General features: G+C 42.0%; 1 protein-coding gene across 2 annotated transcripts in view; it reads right to left on the bottom strand.

Moving 5' to 3' along the window:
* Nucleotides 1–15,889, bottom strand: part of plxnb1b (plexin b1b) — a 116,603-nt gene that overhangs the window by 81,122 nt on the left and 19,592 nt on the right. Inside the window, exon 2 of one of the 2 annotated variants that reach the window (XM_029776300.1) lies at nucleotides 9,369–9,413. The exons of the other annotated variant lie outside the window; for it this stretch is intronic. The gene's annotated coding sequence lies outside the window, so the exon portion shown is untranslated. The remainder of the gene's footprint in view (nucleotides 1–9,368; nucleotides 9,414–15,889) is intronic. 2 annotated transcript variants of the gene reach the window in all.

Raw genomic sequence — 15,889 nt, forward strand, 5'->3', positions numbered from 1 at the left:
AGACATTCTGGACAAATATTTTGAGTTCAACCAAACAGACTAGAAAGGCCTTCATAGAGCCACACAGCCCAACAACTTCCAAGACCAACCCACCAACGAACAAAGAAATAAACAAAGGCAACAAAACCACATTGGGTCGTTCGGCAGGGATGGCATATTTTCCCCTTTTAATACATTTGAATAGCAAAACAAACCACAAAGCAGGCAGTGACCCAGTTAAGATAGAAAGTTCTAATTAGCACCAAGGCCCCGATCCACCATTGAATAATTTTAGAGTAGCATTTGAACATAGCTTGCTACATAAGTCAGAAAGAAATGATTGGCTGAATGAATGACTGACTGAATAGCTTATTTAGTGTTCTACTACCAGATACTCCCCAGATCGATGCTTTCAGTTTTCTTCAGAATGTGTGTTTTTAGGCAGTGGCTCCCGAGTGGCGCAGCGGTCAAAGGCACTGCATCTCAGCGCTAAAGGCGTCACTACAGACAGACTGTTTCGAATCCAGGCTGTATCACAACCGGCTGTGATTGCGAGTCCCATAGGGCACCGCACAATTGGCCCAGCGTCGTCCGGGTTTGGCCGGTGTAGGCCGACATTGTAAATAAGAATTTGTTCTTAACTGACTTGCCTAGTTAACCTTTTTTATTTAAGTAAAAAATAATTTAATAAAAAGCTATAGGCAGTAGTTGACCCTGCATGCATTGAATCCTAAGATACTGTAACCAAACTTGCTTTTCACAATACACAATAATCTCCATTAAATTTCATGTTCGTACAATGTCCCGTTCTTAAGAAGTTTGGGCCAGCCTATACAAATATCAGGGCAAAATGTGTGTAATGTGAGTGATTATAATATATGCCATTAAGCAGACCCTTTTGTCCAAAGCAATTTACAGTCCTAGGTGTGCATAGTTTTTTTGTATGAGTGGCCCAAGCGGGAATTCAACGCACGACCTTTGACATGACAAGCACCACTCTCTAGCAACAGAGCCACACACACACACACACACAACGGTTCTGAGTGCTGTTTCAAGGCCCAAACATATGCACAGTTGCAAACCTGTCAAGGGATTGACCCACTTATGCCATTTCAAAGCCCTTTTTATTTGACTGAGCAGGATTTTCTAGTCCTCAACATCAAAGGCAGAAGCACCTCCCATAAAGCCCCTACCCCTCCCGTGCATAATACCCTCTAATGTTCTGTATTCAAGCAACGAAACATCAGATTGGAAAAATTTAGATAAAAGGGGGAAGTCACCTCTACTTTAACCCTGGAGCATCTACAGTCGGCCATGTGAAAGTCACAAACGGTCAAGTGGTGATTATGATTCCGGACTGTTTCTGCGGATTGAGAAGCAGAGAGGGATGGAGATGACATTGTCCTGTTCCCTCTCTTTGACTCGGGCCTGGCTACTGCATTAAACCCAGACATTGTTCACGGGACGGAGATGAAGTAAAGGGGGGAGAAAAAAAAGAAGAGGGAATCATGTCAAATGACATGATTTGATTACTTCTGCCTGCTTGTTATGACTACTGCTCCCTCGCTGAAGGAAAGTCACCTTGCTCTGCAAAGAGACTGCTGATTACATCACGGCTGTATGCATTAACTCTTTCAGATGCGAGCACAGTCATTTAGGAAGGACATGGCTGAAGGCCAAGAATAAAGAAACTAAACTAAAACAGGAAATGGGTTAGAGGCAAAAAAAATGTATTCAAGGGTTTTTTGCCGAGGCCTGAAGGCAAGGGCTGTGGTGAGACGAACTTCAGCGGAAGGGTGTGTGTGTACTACTAGTAGTGACCTATAAAATCTGTTTTATTTTTGCCAGATTCCATTTATTTTTCCAAAATTCGGTTCTCAATTTTGTTTCCCCCAGTATTTCCAGTTTTTGCTCTCAAATTACTATTTATTTTATTTTTAACAGACGTCCACAACAATGCTTGAACCACATCAGGAGACCACTTTTGGAGGTCTGGGAAAAATCAAATACATAAAATATTATAATATTCTGTTGCGCTCACGGGATTGCAGAGTTAGCAAAGCAAATGGCCACTGGATTGACGCAAATGATCATGATATACTGCCAGGTAGGCATAGGCTACTTTGTAGTTAACATTTAATTGAGAAGGTTTTTGGGAAAACCTTTCCATCTACCAGCAGACGGTTAACATTAGCATTATCGCTAATGGCTACACAAAGTGTAGACTAGACATACGAGCACAGCGCACACAGACGGACATTCCTGTTCAGTTGCAGAAAATTGTAGGAATACGAATCGCTGATGCATTTTGTTCATGTCTTACGATTAACTTGGGAAAATTAATGAATTTTATAATGACTTCAATACATATTTTTTTTCTATTGTTGAATTACATTTTAATGTCTGGATTCTGTAATTCTGTCTGCATTTTCCACAACACGGATTTTATAGGGCCCTATACTAGACAAGCTGGAGCATGGTAGTACAAGACTAATCAGGAATACACAGACCAGCTCTTCCAAACAAAATGGGCCACCACATATTACGGTCCCTCAGGGCAAAACTTGATGATACGCCACTTTCTGAAATTACCTCATCCTTTTAGAAGCATACACTCCAGATTGGTGTCGAAGGCCATGCTTGTCTACATCTTACCTCAGTAAGTATTACAGGCCACTTTCTACACCTATACTCAAGTCCTGCGTCAATACTTTCGGTCCCTTGTCGGTGTAGTAAAACAAAATGGCGCTAAATTCTCACCTTCACAAACACACAGAAGAATGTGTGACGAGAATGGGTTTGTTTGCGGGTGTTGTTTTGGTCTGTCCAGAGAAAAACTATTAACAACAGACATTTCAAAAGTAAAAAAAGGACAGCAATCATTTTGTGTAACAGTCATGAGGAATCTGTCAACTTGACCCAAATTATAACAATAAGACTATGTTAATGCCTCACATGTTGTCTAGTTCTGTGGAAGCTTTCATTTCGGAGTTGCCAATTTCCCAGGATGTCCAGACACTGCCTAAGCAATTTTCTTATTGATACAGCCAAATCACACAGACACCTGAAAAATGTCAGACATTTCTACTGAGCGTGTCAAAGAGAGTTTCTCTGCACAACAAGGGAGTGAGAATCATTGACGTGGGTAACAGTTTCTCCCATTCGAAATTGGATGTCGTGAAATACGCTTGTAGTGACTAAAACGTTTTAATAAAATGTACTACCACCACCTATTAAAATGCTAGTTAGAGAGCTTGGTGCTACCTATCAGGAGTGAAGAGAAACGGCTACTATTCAAACCATCACACAAACACTGACAAGGATGGGGGAATTTTACACAGTGCAGTATACAGTAGATAATGTTGTCCACAGTACAGAACGTGTCGTCGAAAAAATGTCGCTAAGATTGAGACAAGCAAAATTCAATCTAAATATAGGGCCATTAATTCTATGGTCCTCAGAGTTGAGTGTATAAACGGCACAGTCCACCTTTCCAATAAGACGTCTCTGAGAGGAGCCATATTTGGCCAATGAGATAAATGCAGTACATATGATAGTAGTGCTAGCCTTCCTTCCAGACCGTTACCTCACCGTTCAGACACTACCTCAGACTGCAAAAATAAACATGAGATTGACAGCCAAAGTTCCTTATCGAACCCCCTAATGTTAATTAAGATTTCTGATACGCTTAGAGACCACTTAATCTACTGGCCCTAGCACTTTTCTCCACTCACAGTTTGATGCAGTTCAAATACAAAAAGGTTTGCTTTGGCCATGGAGCCTGACTGAGAAGTGTGTGTACTGTGAGTTGGCTGTGTGTGCACAAGTCTATGAGTGACAAAGTGGTTTGGCATTTTAAAAAGGCTAGGTTACCAAAACGCCCTGCCTTTGTCATGAGTTGAACAGGACTGCCAAAACGAGGTACATAGCGGCCATCATGGATCTTGGCATGGAGATTGGTTACACAAAATGCCATTATAAATCAATACACCCGACTGAAACCATACACGGTGAGTAGACGGAGCAGATTGAGCTCCACCATACTTTGCATATCATTTCCCTACCTCAAATCACAGGACACAGTTCATGACAATATACTGCTGCCGTACCTACCTATTCCATCTCATGGTGTCCGTTGTTTATTGTTCCTAAAATAACCATCCTAAAGTAAAATGTGCAATGGGTTTTAAATGACACAATTACACGGTATGGTTGTCAGTGGTATGGGACTGCGGTTATGGTAGTGTCTAGACCAGGTGTGTGATGTTCAGTGAGTCTCTCTCTCTCTCTCTGCTTGCGGTAAAGTTCAGGTGCGTACACAAGGACACACACACACACACACACACACACACACACACACACACAGCTAACCCTGCAGTGTGGCTGCTGGTTACCGGTCTACTCTGGCTGATCATTTCCCTGTAATTTAATGCTCAGCTGCTCATCTCCGGTTCGCTTTGGGAGTGGGAGTGTGTCTTTGGATGGTGTGGTGCTTTATTCTGTATCCTTGATTGTAAGAAACTGACTCATTAGTTGTCAAATGTATTTATACATTTGTTTTCTCAAATTATGGAACCAAACAAAGTACTCAAACAAGTGTGTTTGGGTGTGTGTTGAGATTGAGATAACATTTTTTTTTAAAAGACAGCCCGGTGGAGCGACGTTTCAACTTTCAGTGTCACATGCACGAAATGCCTTTCTTGCAACCTCTAACCCCAAAATTGCAGTAATCAATAACAATGTAAAACTGAAAGCTGTGTGTGTGTGTGTGTGTGTGTGTGTGTGTGTGTGTGTGTGTGTGTGTGTGTGTGTGTGTGTGTGTTTAAGGAGTACATAGAGAGTGTGAGTGTATGTTTAAGGAGGACATAGTGTGAGTATGTGTGTGAGAGAGAGATGAGCAACTAAGTAAACACAGAGGCATAGCATTGCTGTGTTGGGCTCCAGGAGAGCTACTGGCTATAGAAGGTCCAGATTGTCAAAAACAACATCACTCTCTCAATCAAAATGACACGCTACAATAACGTCACACCCCTCCCAGACAAATCTCAGTGAAAAGGTAGACAATGATAAGGCACATGCCCCAAGGCCACAGGCTTGTGTGAGTGAAGCACTGTTTAAAATGGTGCTCAAAATCATAGGCTTGGCTGAGTGATGCTACCAGTATGATGACCGTGCTGAGAGTCGAGGGAACTAATGGAGACAAAAAGTCCCTCGGTGATAACCTGAGAGCGACCCGCCGGACAAATGTCTGCTTTAATGTTTCTTTTGAGGTTTCTTTAGCATTTCCAGAGCGTTTGGCTAACCAGGCAACGAGAAAGAGTAGAAATGGAAAAAGAATTACTGAAATAAGAACAATGTTGTTTTTTAATCACGATGACACTTGTTGCCATAGAATACATGGAAGGCAGTTAATGGAAAAAGGTCAGAGTGTTTCCCAATTGTTTCCTCAATGTTTGGCTTTTGTGGGGAAAAAGTTGAATAATGGGGTTAAGATGGGCAATAAAGAAAGATTTGGGAATAAAACAGATATGGTTGCTGAGACATAATGGTGGTTTTTTGTGTAATTCAAACAGCTGCTTTGCCAGAAGGGGCATGGGGAGAGGTTAGGAGGCGCTAACAGCTTACACACGCTCGCACACTACAACCCTCTGGGTTCCACCACAACAGCCTCCTCCCACGCACCCGCCTTCAAACCTCCCCCTCTCTGCACCTCCTCCCCTCGCCACCCCTTTTACCCACACGGCCAGCCTGGGGGGAGAAAAAAAAGGTCCCTGAGCCTATTTCACAATGTAATCAAAACACTTTGTGGGAGCTTGTCCTCGAAGGATGGGGCCTGGCAAAATCGCAACTTGGACAGGGTGGAATCAAGGAGGGGGATTCAAGAGGTGAGTTTACATAACCAAGTTCAGCATGGAAGAAAAATGTTTTATAATCCTTGGCTTGGCCAAAAAGGGCAATGGCGAGGAGGAGAATTAAGGGAAGAGAACTAACCAAAAGGGAAGGGAAATATGAAAACAAATGGATAAAAGCTACTGTAGGAGGGCCCTTTGTGGACCAAAGCCTCTGGTTTGGAGAGGTAATCGGGACCAGACGTGAGCACTTTAAATAGCTACTGAATGCATTGGCATGCGGTTGGTGGAAGTGGACTTGTCACCAGTGGGTAGGAAACTCCAATCCCAGGCACTGAGCGATTTGTATAATTCAGATGAATTAGAGGAAATGTCTCGAAAGTCATAACAGTTATTTATGTTGCCACAATGGGCACTGCCCGGGTTTACAATTGGACTTTCTACCAAAATAACATCTGAAATCACATTCTGGCAGATCTGTCTGGTAGTTCTGGGCACCATGTCTGCTTCCTAACGATGTAACGATTCACCGATACAGACCCAGATTCAAATGTTTAAGACACGACTGCGTCAGTCCGCAGACCCCCAAACTAACCAAATGTAGCATGCGTCAGTCAGAAAATCAATTCAAATGTTACAAAATCAGTCACATTTTGTTGTTGTTGCTAATATTACTTTGTTTCTACCTTCCCGAAACTGATGCGTCCTCTTTCAGGTGTCAAATTAAGCGTGCAACTGTGTTGACAGTCATTGATCTACAAGTCATTTTGCATGCTGAATAACCCCAGGCAATAGCAGTAGCTTAATCAAACTGTGCACTGTGCCCAGCATTACGTGATGAACAACCCTACACACATCCTTGCACATCTGCGTGGCACCTTCAGCCATTCAAACGGCTTGCGAGATACAGTATTAGGCTGTCACTCAACTAATAAAGCCTATGTAATTTGCTAAGTTATTGTCATCTATGTGCTGTTGAAAATGGTGTTCTACCCAGAATAAAAGCAAGCTACCAGAGATAACTCATTGGGTTATACTAGGCTACCTGCTAAATGGGGCTAACAATATATTTTATTTTGATTGTTCAGGTTCACCATCAGCAATAGTTTTGCTAGATTTGCTTTAAAAACAAAATCAGTGTCTATGATCAGGGTAAAGTTGATCATTTCAAAACCAGGACGGCAATCACTTTGCGAGGCGCGCTGCATGCACAAAGCAGGAGGAGAAAAGAAAGTCACTAAAAACGTCCAAACTAATATTCGATTTTGAGATGGTGAAATCCAAAGTTGGGCTATTTATTGGCTATGCCATAGCTAATTTGTAGATGATAAACATTCATACATTACTAGCTCAAACACTAAATCTGCAAGTTAGTGGGTGAAGCTGATTTCAGAACCAAAGTGGGGGGACAAAACATACTACACTGCCCCCCTAATCTGACAGAGGTAGTGGGGTGGTAGATGCCTAGTCTCCTTTGTGGCTCAGATCAGGCCCCTACACTATACATACACATACATAATTTACACAGAAACACAAGTTAGGTCAGACAGATCAAACTCAGAGAGGCCCAGCTCATGAGCTCCATCAGCAGAATGGAAAGTGAATGTGTTTGTGCAACAAAATGTAAAGTGCGTCGGATGGAATCACATCGATTCATTCTCTAATCAAACCGAATTGTTTAAATTGTATCATTCCTGTATCGTAACAGAGCCCATGTATCGAATCCTCCTCCGGAAGTTGTCATAATTACTGTGTAAGTCTATGGAAGGGGTTGAGAACCATGAGCCTCCTAGGTTTTGTATTGAAGTCAATACAAAGCTAGCTGTCCTCTGGCTGGTGCTACCCTACAGTGTGCTGCTGAGGCTACTGTAGACCTTCATTGCAAAACTGTTTTAATAAATGATTTGGTGACGTGAATATATTTAGGCCCTACACCCAAACAAGGGCACTGCGTTCATCCACCTCTGGCCTGCTGGCCCCCCTACCTCTGAGGAAGCACAGTTCCCGCTCAGCCCAGTCCAAACTGTTCGCTGCTCTGGCACCCCAATGGTGGAACAAGCTCCCTCACGACGCCAGGACAGCGGAGTCAATCACCACCTTCCGGAGACACCTGAAACCCCACCTCTTTAAGGAATACCTGGGATAGGATAAAGTAATCCTTCTAACCCCCCCCCTTAAAAGATTTAGATGCACTATTGTAAAGTGGTTGTTCCACTGGATATCATACCGTGAATGCACCAATTTGTAAGTCACTCTGGATAAGAGCGTCTGCTAAATGACTTAAATGTAAATGTATATTTAGTGAAGTTTTTTTCTAACAAAGAAATTTAATGTTTCACTATTTATTTGTTTAATTCACTGAGGAGGATGGTCCTCCCCTTCATCCTCTGAAAAACCTCCACTGTGGGACAGTGAGGCATTTTTCCTTCTTTGGGCTCTATACTCCAAATGTTTGGATTTGAAATCAACAGCTTTCATTTGAGAGTATTTTCATCCATATCGTGTGAACCGTTTATAAATTACAGCACTTTTTGTTTATATTTTCCCCATTCTAGTGGACCAAATGTATTGGGACAAATTCACTTACATGTGTATTAAAGTAGTAAAAAGTTTTGTAATTGGTCCCATATTCATGGCACGCAATGACTACATCAAGCTTGTGACTCAACACATTTGTTGGATGCATTTGTTCTGTTTATGGTTGTGTTTCATATTCATTTTGTGTGCCCAATAGAACTTAAATGGTAAATAATATGTCATTTGAGACACTTTTTTTGTAAATAAGAATAGAATATGTTTCTAAACACTTCTACATTCATGTGGATGCTACCATGATAACGGATGGTCCTGAATTAATTGTGAATAATGATGAGTGAGAAAGTTAGAGACACAAATATCAAGCCCCCAAGACATGCTAAGCTTTCAACACTACTATAACAAGGGAGGTTAGCATTATTTTAACCAAACATTTTTTTGGGGGGGGGGGTGATATTTGTGTGTCTAACTTTGTCACACATCCTTATTCACAAAATAATCTGAAAAAAACCCCAAAACAAACAGTAAATGCATCCAACAAATTTGTAGTCAAAGCTTGATGCAGTCATTGTGTGCTATGAATATGGGACCAAATATTTTACTTCACATAAGAGAATTTGTCCCAATACTTTTGCTACCCTAAAAAGGGGGGAACTATATATAAAAAAAGTGCTGTAATTTCTAAACGTGTCACCCGATATTGATAAAAATACCCTAAAATCAAAAGTTGACAGTCTGCACTTTAACCTCATGGTCATCGTTTGATTTGAAATCCAAACTTTCGAAGTATAGACAAAAATAACAAAAATGCTTCACTGTCCAAATAATCACAGAGGACACTGTACATACAGTTTATAAGATTGAAAATAACTGCAAATAGAGAAATGGTAGAGGAGGCCCTTCCATTCCCACAGTATTCCTTCCTGTCAGTCCATGCATCCGAAACAGACAGAGCCTTAGGGCTCGTCCCTGTAGAATTACAAGTTCTACTGTTCCTTGACTTACATTCCAAACGTGCCGGAATTACACTTCCTGGATCCCCATGTGTACCTGTTCAAAACAAAAGGATGGAGAAGAGAGGAGATTAAAGTTAAAACCAAAAAGACTGTTGATGATTAAAACATGCAAATGTTGCTCAGGGCAACACTACCTTTGCGTGGACAAGCATAATAAGAAAAACATAAGTAAAACATTTCATTTAGCTAGTAGCAAGCAAAATTACTTGCTACTAGGCTACAGCATATCCCATCATTCATACATCATTATCATATTGCTAAAAAGGCTAAAAGAGGAATTACTTGAATGCATATGGAATATGTGCATTCTACATATGGAATTACAGTGCATTCGGCAAGTATTCAGACCACATTTTGTTACATTACAGCCTTATTCTAAACTTGATTCAATTGTCCCCCCCAATCAATCTACACACAACACCCCATAATGACCAAGCAAAAAACGGGTTTGTAGAATTTTTTGCAAAAGTATAAAAAATGAAATATTAGATTTACATAAGTACCCTTTACTCAGTACTTCGTTGAAGCACCTTTGGCAGCGATTACAGCATCGAGTCTTCTTGGGTATGACACTACAATCTTGGCCCACCTGTATTTGGGGAGTTTCTCTCATTCTTCTCTGCATATCCTCTCAAGCTCTGTCAGGTTGGATGGGGTGGGTTGCTGCACTGCTATTTTCTGGTCTCCAGAGATGTTTGATCGGATTCAAGTCCGGGCTCTGGCTGGGCCACTCAAGGACATTCAGAGACTTGTCTCAAAGCCACTCCTGCATTGTCTTGGCTGTGTGCTTAGGGTCGTTGTCCTGTTGGAAGGTGAACCGTCGCCCTAGTCTGAGGTCCTGAGCGCTCTGGAGCAGGTTTTCATCAAGGATCTCTGTACTTTGCTCCGTCCATCTTTGCCTTGATCCTGACTAGTCTCCCAGTCCCTGCCACTGAGAAACACCCCCACAACATGATGCAGCCACCACCATGCTTCGCCATAGGGACGGTGCCAGGTTTCCTCCAGACATGACGCTTGGCTTTCAGGCCTTAAGAGTTCAATCTTGGTTTCATCAGACCAGAGAATCTTGTTTCTCATGGTCAGAGTCTTTAGGTGCCTTTTGGCAAACTCCAAGCGGTCTGTCATGTGCCTTTTACTGAGGAGTGGCTTCCGTCTGGCCACTCTACCATAAAGGCCTAATAGGTGGAGTGCTGCAGAGATGGTTGTCCTTCTGGAAGGTTCTCCCATCTCCACAGAGGAACTCAGCAGCTCTGTCAGCGTGACCATCGGGTTCTTGGTCACCTCCATGACCAAGGCCCTTCTCTCCCGATTGCTAGGTTTGGCCGGACGGCCAGTTCTAGGAAGAGTCTTGGTGGTTCCAAACTTTTTCCATTTAAAAAAAACGGAGGCCACTTTTCTTGGGGACCTCCAATGCTGCAGACATTTTTTGGAGCTCTACGGACAATTGGTTCTTGCTCTGACATCCACTGTCAACTGTGGGACCTTATATAGACAAGTGTGTGCCTTTCCAAATCATGTTCAATCATTTGAATTTACCACAGGTGAACTCCAAGTTGTAGAAATATCTCAAGGATGATCTATGGAAACAGGGTGCCCCTGAGCTCAATTGAGTCTCATAGCAAAGGGTCTGAATACTTATGTAAATGCGGTATGTTTTAGTTTTTTTATAGATTTCTAAACATTTCTAAAAACCTGTTTTCGCTTTGTCAATATGGTGTATTGTGTGTAGATTAGAGGATTTTTATTTCTTTAATCTATTTTGGAATAAGGCTGTAATTTATCAAAAATGTGGAAAAGGTTAAGGGGTCTGAATACTTTCCAAAATACTATTTTCTGCTGGCTGGACCTGAACCTTTTAAATGTTTAGCTTGAATGATATATCATCCTGCTGCCTAGGTGAAGCCTACACAAATAGGGCAAGGCAGCCATTGTCGGCGATGACAACAAAAGCCATGCTGAACACAGAGGAGCCGAGCATAACAAAAGGTCACTTTCAAAAAGGCAGACAAATGACAACCACATAGGAGAGAGGTCTGGCAGAACATGAAACATGGCCCATTGTAGTGCTTTTAAAAATACTCACATGTCCTTGATCAGAGAACGACTGGGAATATTGAGTTATAACCAGCTCAGTTACAAGTTAGGAACGAGTCTACACTTTAAGTTATCAAGCAAACAAACAAAACAGACGGAGTAGACCACAGTGAAGCTCACTAGTTTCAAACAGACTATCACTTAACTACACATAACGTTGTGATTTCGCAACGCCAAACAAAAATGGATCAAAGAAGACTAACCAGACTAAACAACTTCGAAAGGCCGGTTTCCCAGACGAATCTTATTCCCGGACCCCAAAAAAAAGACTTTCAATCACATTGTGGACTTAATTCATTCACCTTAGATACTTTTAAGGAACATTATTCACTTCTCCTACCCAGGAGTTCAAAATGACAGCCATTGTCAAGGAATGCTTCCTGTATACCGGGCCAACATTTGGTCAAACCTGGGGACAATCTCCAGAAATCCCTCCAGGTTGTAAAAAGAGAAAGTGGTAAGTAAACTATGTGTTTCTGCCCAGAGGTCTGCACTGCAGTAGCATCTGCTGTCTTACAATTCTCATTGCCATGATGACGCTTTCAAAAAAGTCAGGAAACCCTGTGTCCTTCAGCCAGCTGAGCTCTGGCTCATTCCTGGAACTTCCCATTCCTGGATCTGTCAGGTCTTGCTGTGCGACGCTTCCCCTCAGGTGAGGCAAGCACAAACGGAGTCGCTCAGTCATATAATGGGTTCATTTAATCACTGACCTACACTATGACAGCTAGGGCCTGAGTTGACGTCGAAATGAAGACAAATGGAGAACCCAAGGATACATATTGGATGTTCTTTGGTTGGTCGTTTGTTTTTGTTTTTTGGGGGGGGTTCTTCATGCGATTCGTTGGAGACTGAGCTGGGAAATATTGTAATCTAAGATCTTGTTTGTTTTCTATATAGGACTTCCCATTCAAGGATTAGTAGCACAATAGTCCCTCAGGTTGAGCAAACAAGTCTACAGACTACCTTATCAGAAAGAGTAAGAATGTGAGCCTGAATTATAAATCTACACTGTGCACATATTGTATTGTCAGCGTTTGACTACCTCTGACAGGTAGGAAATGGTATGTTGTAGAATTGGACCCATTAAGCTTGACAGAATTGTGTAAAGGCAGTTGTAAAACACCACAACACACTTTAATGTCAAGCTTAATGGGTCTCATTGTGTCCATGAAATGAACTGGACCCATTTCCACAAGACTTCCCAGCGTTTGAGACTGTACAGTGACTCAACTAGTGACATAGCGTGTTTCGCTCACCCCTGCCAAAATTGAGGGTCACCAGCGCTAAACAGAGGGGTAATTGTACCCTTACACACACACTCTGGGGGTTGACATCACACTCATTATACTGAAAGCCCTCTCAAACATGGCCGGCACTCCAAATAAACAAGGCTTTTTTTAACCGGGCCGAATAGGGATAACTCGAAGTAAATCAGGTCAGACATACAGAGAAAATACAAATATTACTGCCACCACACAGCACTTCAGAAAACTAGTTGGTTGTAAACAGCTTGAGGGGAAAAGCGGTTTCTTCATAGCAGGTTGGAACCTTCGATATAAAAGGCTGCTGTGAGAAAATGGGACTTCAAAAAGAGAACATTCTAAATGTATTTTCTATAATCATCAGCAAACTCAATAAAGTACTGAAAATAAGCATACAATTTGTTGATTATATGAATCACGAGATGTAGTATAAATCTCAACGGTTTTCCCGTACCAACTATTTGCACACACTACCAGCTTCGCTATTCTTCTCCTGGCGGCGTTGGAACACACACACACACACATTCCCCAAGCACATCAAAACCTGAGGGGAAAATAGCACAACGTCATCAAAACCAACAATGCCACCATTTCTTGTGTGGTTAAGCTGTTGCTCTTAAAACCTCCAATGACAGTGTTTCTTTGGCCACAGTGGGGCTATAATTAATTACAAAAAATATATACTGTTAGTTTTTTCCCTCTCAAGCAGAGGATAAAAGGGTCCCAAATATAACTCCACGGCATCCTGTCCAAAAGGGCTTGTCCTCTCCAGCCACTTGGCATGCGGCTGATGCTATCCTAATTGCTTCCTTCCCGAACTAACAATACGTTATCGCCTCCCCAAACTCCACAAAGGTTATGCCAACGCAGTCACAGTCCACCAAACAAACATAACAAAAGGACCATTGAGGCTTCAGTGGAGGCCATTGAGGCTTCAGTTTATTAAATGAGAGTACACTATATAGCATCGTGGGTGAGTCAGGGAGGCCCACGGGCAATTAGTGGAGGCTACTTGACTTCATCAGAAAGATATGAGAATTCGCATTGGCCATGATTCTGCAGCCATGTGAAGCTCTAACCAGGATTACTAATGTTACTACATAATGAGAAACTGGGAGAGAATGGGCTTCTCCACTCACTTTGATGAGATCGGGGATGAATGCGTTTCTGTGATAGAACACAATTCAACTTAATGAATGCTCTCAGTCAAAATGACAACCATTAGCCTACATTTGTATGGCTACTTCTTTTAAGTTTCCTTTGCATATCTGTAATGGCATGCACTGGGAGTAAGCTGACCATTTGAATCTGACAGTGACACATGGTGTATGTGCAAAATATCCAATTCACATTAGCATGCTTCCATGTTCAGTAAGTAGAAAAGAAGATGCATTATTGTGCAGTCTGCATGCATTTGGCCTGCTGCACACACACTCACACTGACCCATTTATCAGTTGGGTCTCATCTGCCTCCTTTCATTACCAATGTTTTTCTAACTTCCTGGGGGAAGAGGTCAATGTCCTTCTGCCTGTCCCACCCCCACCCCTCAGACATCTCCAGAGGTCAAAGTTAACAACTGAGCGAGAGCCAATCATTTGACATTTTAGTCATTTAGCAGACGCTCTTACCAGAGCGACTTACAGTAGTGAATGCATACCTTTCATACAATTATTCCCCATACTGGTCCCCCGTGGGAATCGAACCCACAACCCTGGCGTTGCAAACACCATGCTCTACCAACTGAGCCACACGGGACGCCAATCCAGAATCAATCTAATTTGGAGGAGCTAAAAACAGAGTGTTGTTCGTGCGGTTTTGTCAGGTCAGGTGGTGGTTTTTCTGGCCTACAACCAACCACTGAATTTTGGACAACACATTGACCTTTCTCCAGTGGCCTGACCACAGTCCACTTCTTCTTCGCCGCAAAATAGGGTGAATCAGTTCTGACGTTATTGCAAGTTTAGTTTGGTCTTTCTAGCATGAAAATCTAGTGACTAGTACGTCAAAATGGTAATGATGACTGGGGGGCAGAGGAACTCGTCTTACTCTGAACAAGCAGAGTGGCAAAATCTCCTCCGAATTAGGAGTGAGAAAAATGTCCTCTGGATTTCCTGTGGATTTGGGAGTGATAGGTTTTTCCTGGCACTTCCTGACTTTGAGAAGCATTTGTTACTTTGCGTCATAAAAAAAAAAAACTATCATTTTTCACACTAGCCAGCTTGGTGTGACCAGAGATCCCGAGGAAGGAAGCAAGCTTGACTCTTGTCAGTAAGCAACTCATTCAACACAACCTTGCTTTTATGGGCAAAGAAATACAAGACAGTCACAGACTCTAGAAATTGTCTCTTCATATTTTTCGCTGCGCTCATTTCTCTACCACCGAGTTATCCTACACTGGCAAAGCTATTCCCTTCTCCAAACCTTTTGTCTCAATACAAACTAACGGATTGGCACAAACAAGTAGGCCAAGGATCTCATAGGGCCAAGATCAGCGAGTTAATCAAAGTTAATTGAAAAAGGACATTTCCACTTGATTTAACAAACATAAACAGGGGAGCGGAGATCCATGGGAAGATTGAGCTCCAGACTGAGATGGTTGTTCATTTCTGCGGCCATAAAATGCTGCAATAAGCTGCTTTTCAAGTCAAATCGTAATCATTTGAAGAACTGCCATGACAAAGTCTGTCTGACCAGTGACTGTTTCTAGCAGCAACAGCATCCACCAAGTAGGTAGATAAAAATGTATTTCAAAAAGCCTATTTATGAGAGGGTGCAGTTGATCTGATGAAACCCCAAGCTTGAGGAAAGGGTTTAAGATAAGCAATTTTTCCATTATGAGCCAGAAGAGAAATCAAAAAGAGCCATCGCTCAAGTCAGTGAGACTAGTAGTAACGTGAGAATCTTAGTAACAAGTCTCAAATGAGTTACGGATTGTCGATGGACTTCTATCTAGGACATGCGGTTGTGGGACTCTCAAAACAATTTGTTGAACGCAGTCGATAGGAAGCGGATTGACTTTTGAAACTTAATGGGGGAGGTTCAGGGTCATCGACCAAATAGCATTTCAATTATTGATTACCGTTGATATGTATTGATAATTGACTACTGATGAGTCTTCACCTTCAGTTATAAAAAAACCAAAAAAACTATTGC

This window comes from Salmo trutta, chromosome 14 (genome assembly GCF_901001165.1).
Source record: "Salmo trutta chromosome 14, fSalTru1.1, whole genome shotgun sequence".
Taxonomy (NCBI): Eukaryota; Metazoa; Chordata; class Actinopteri; order Salmoniformes; family Salmonidae; genus Salmo; species Salmo trutta.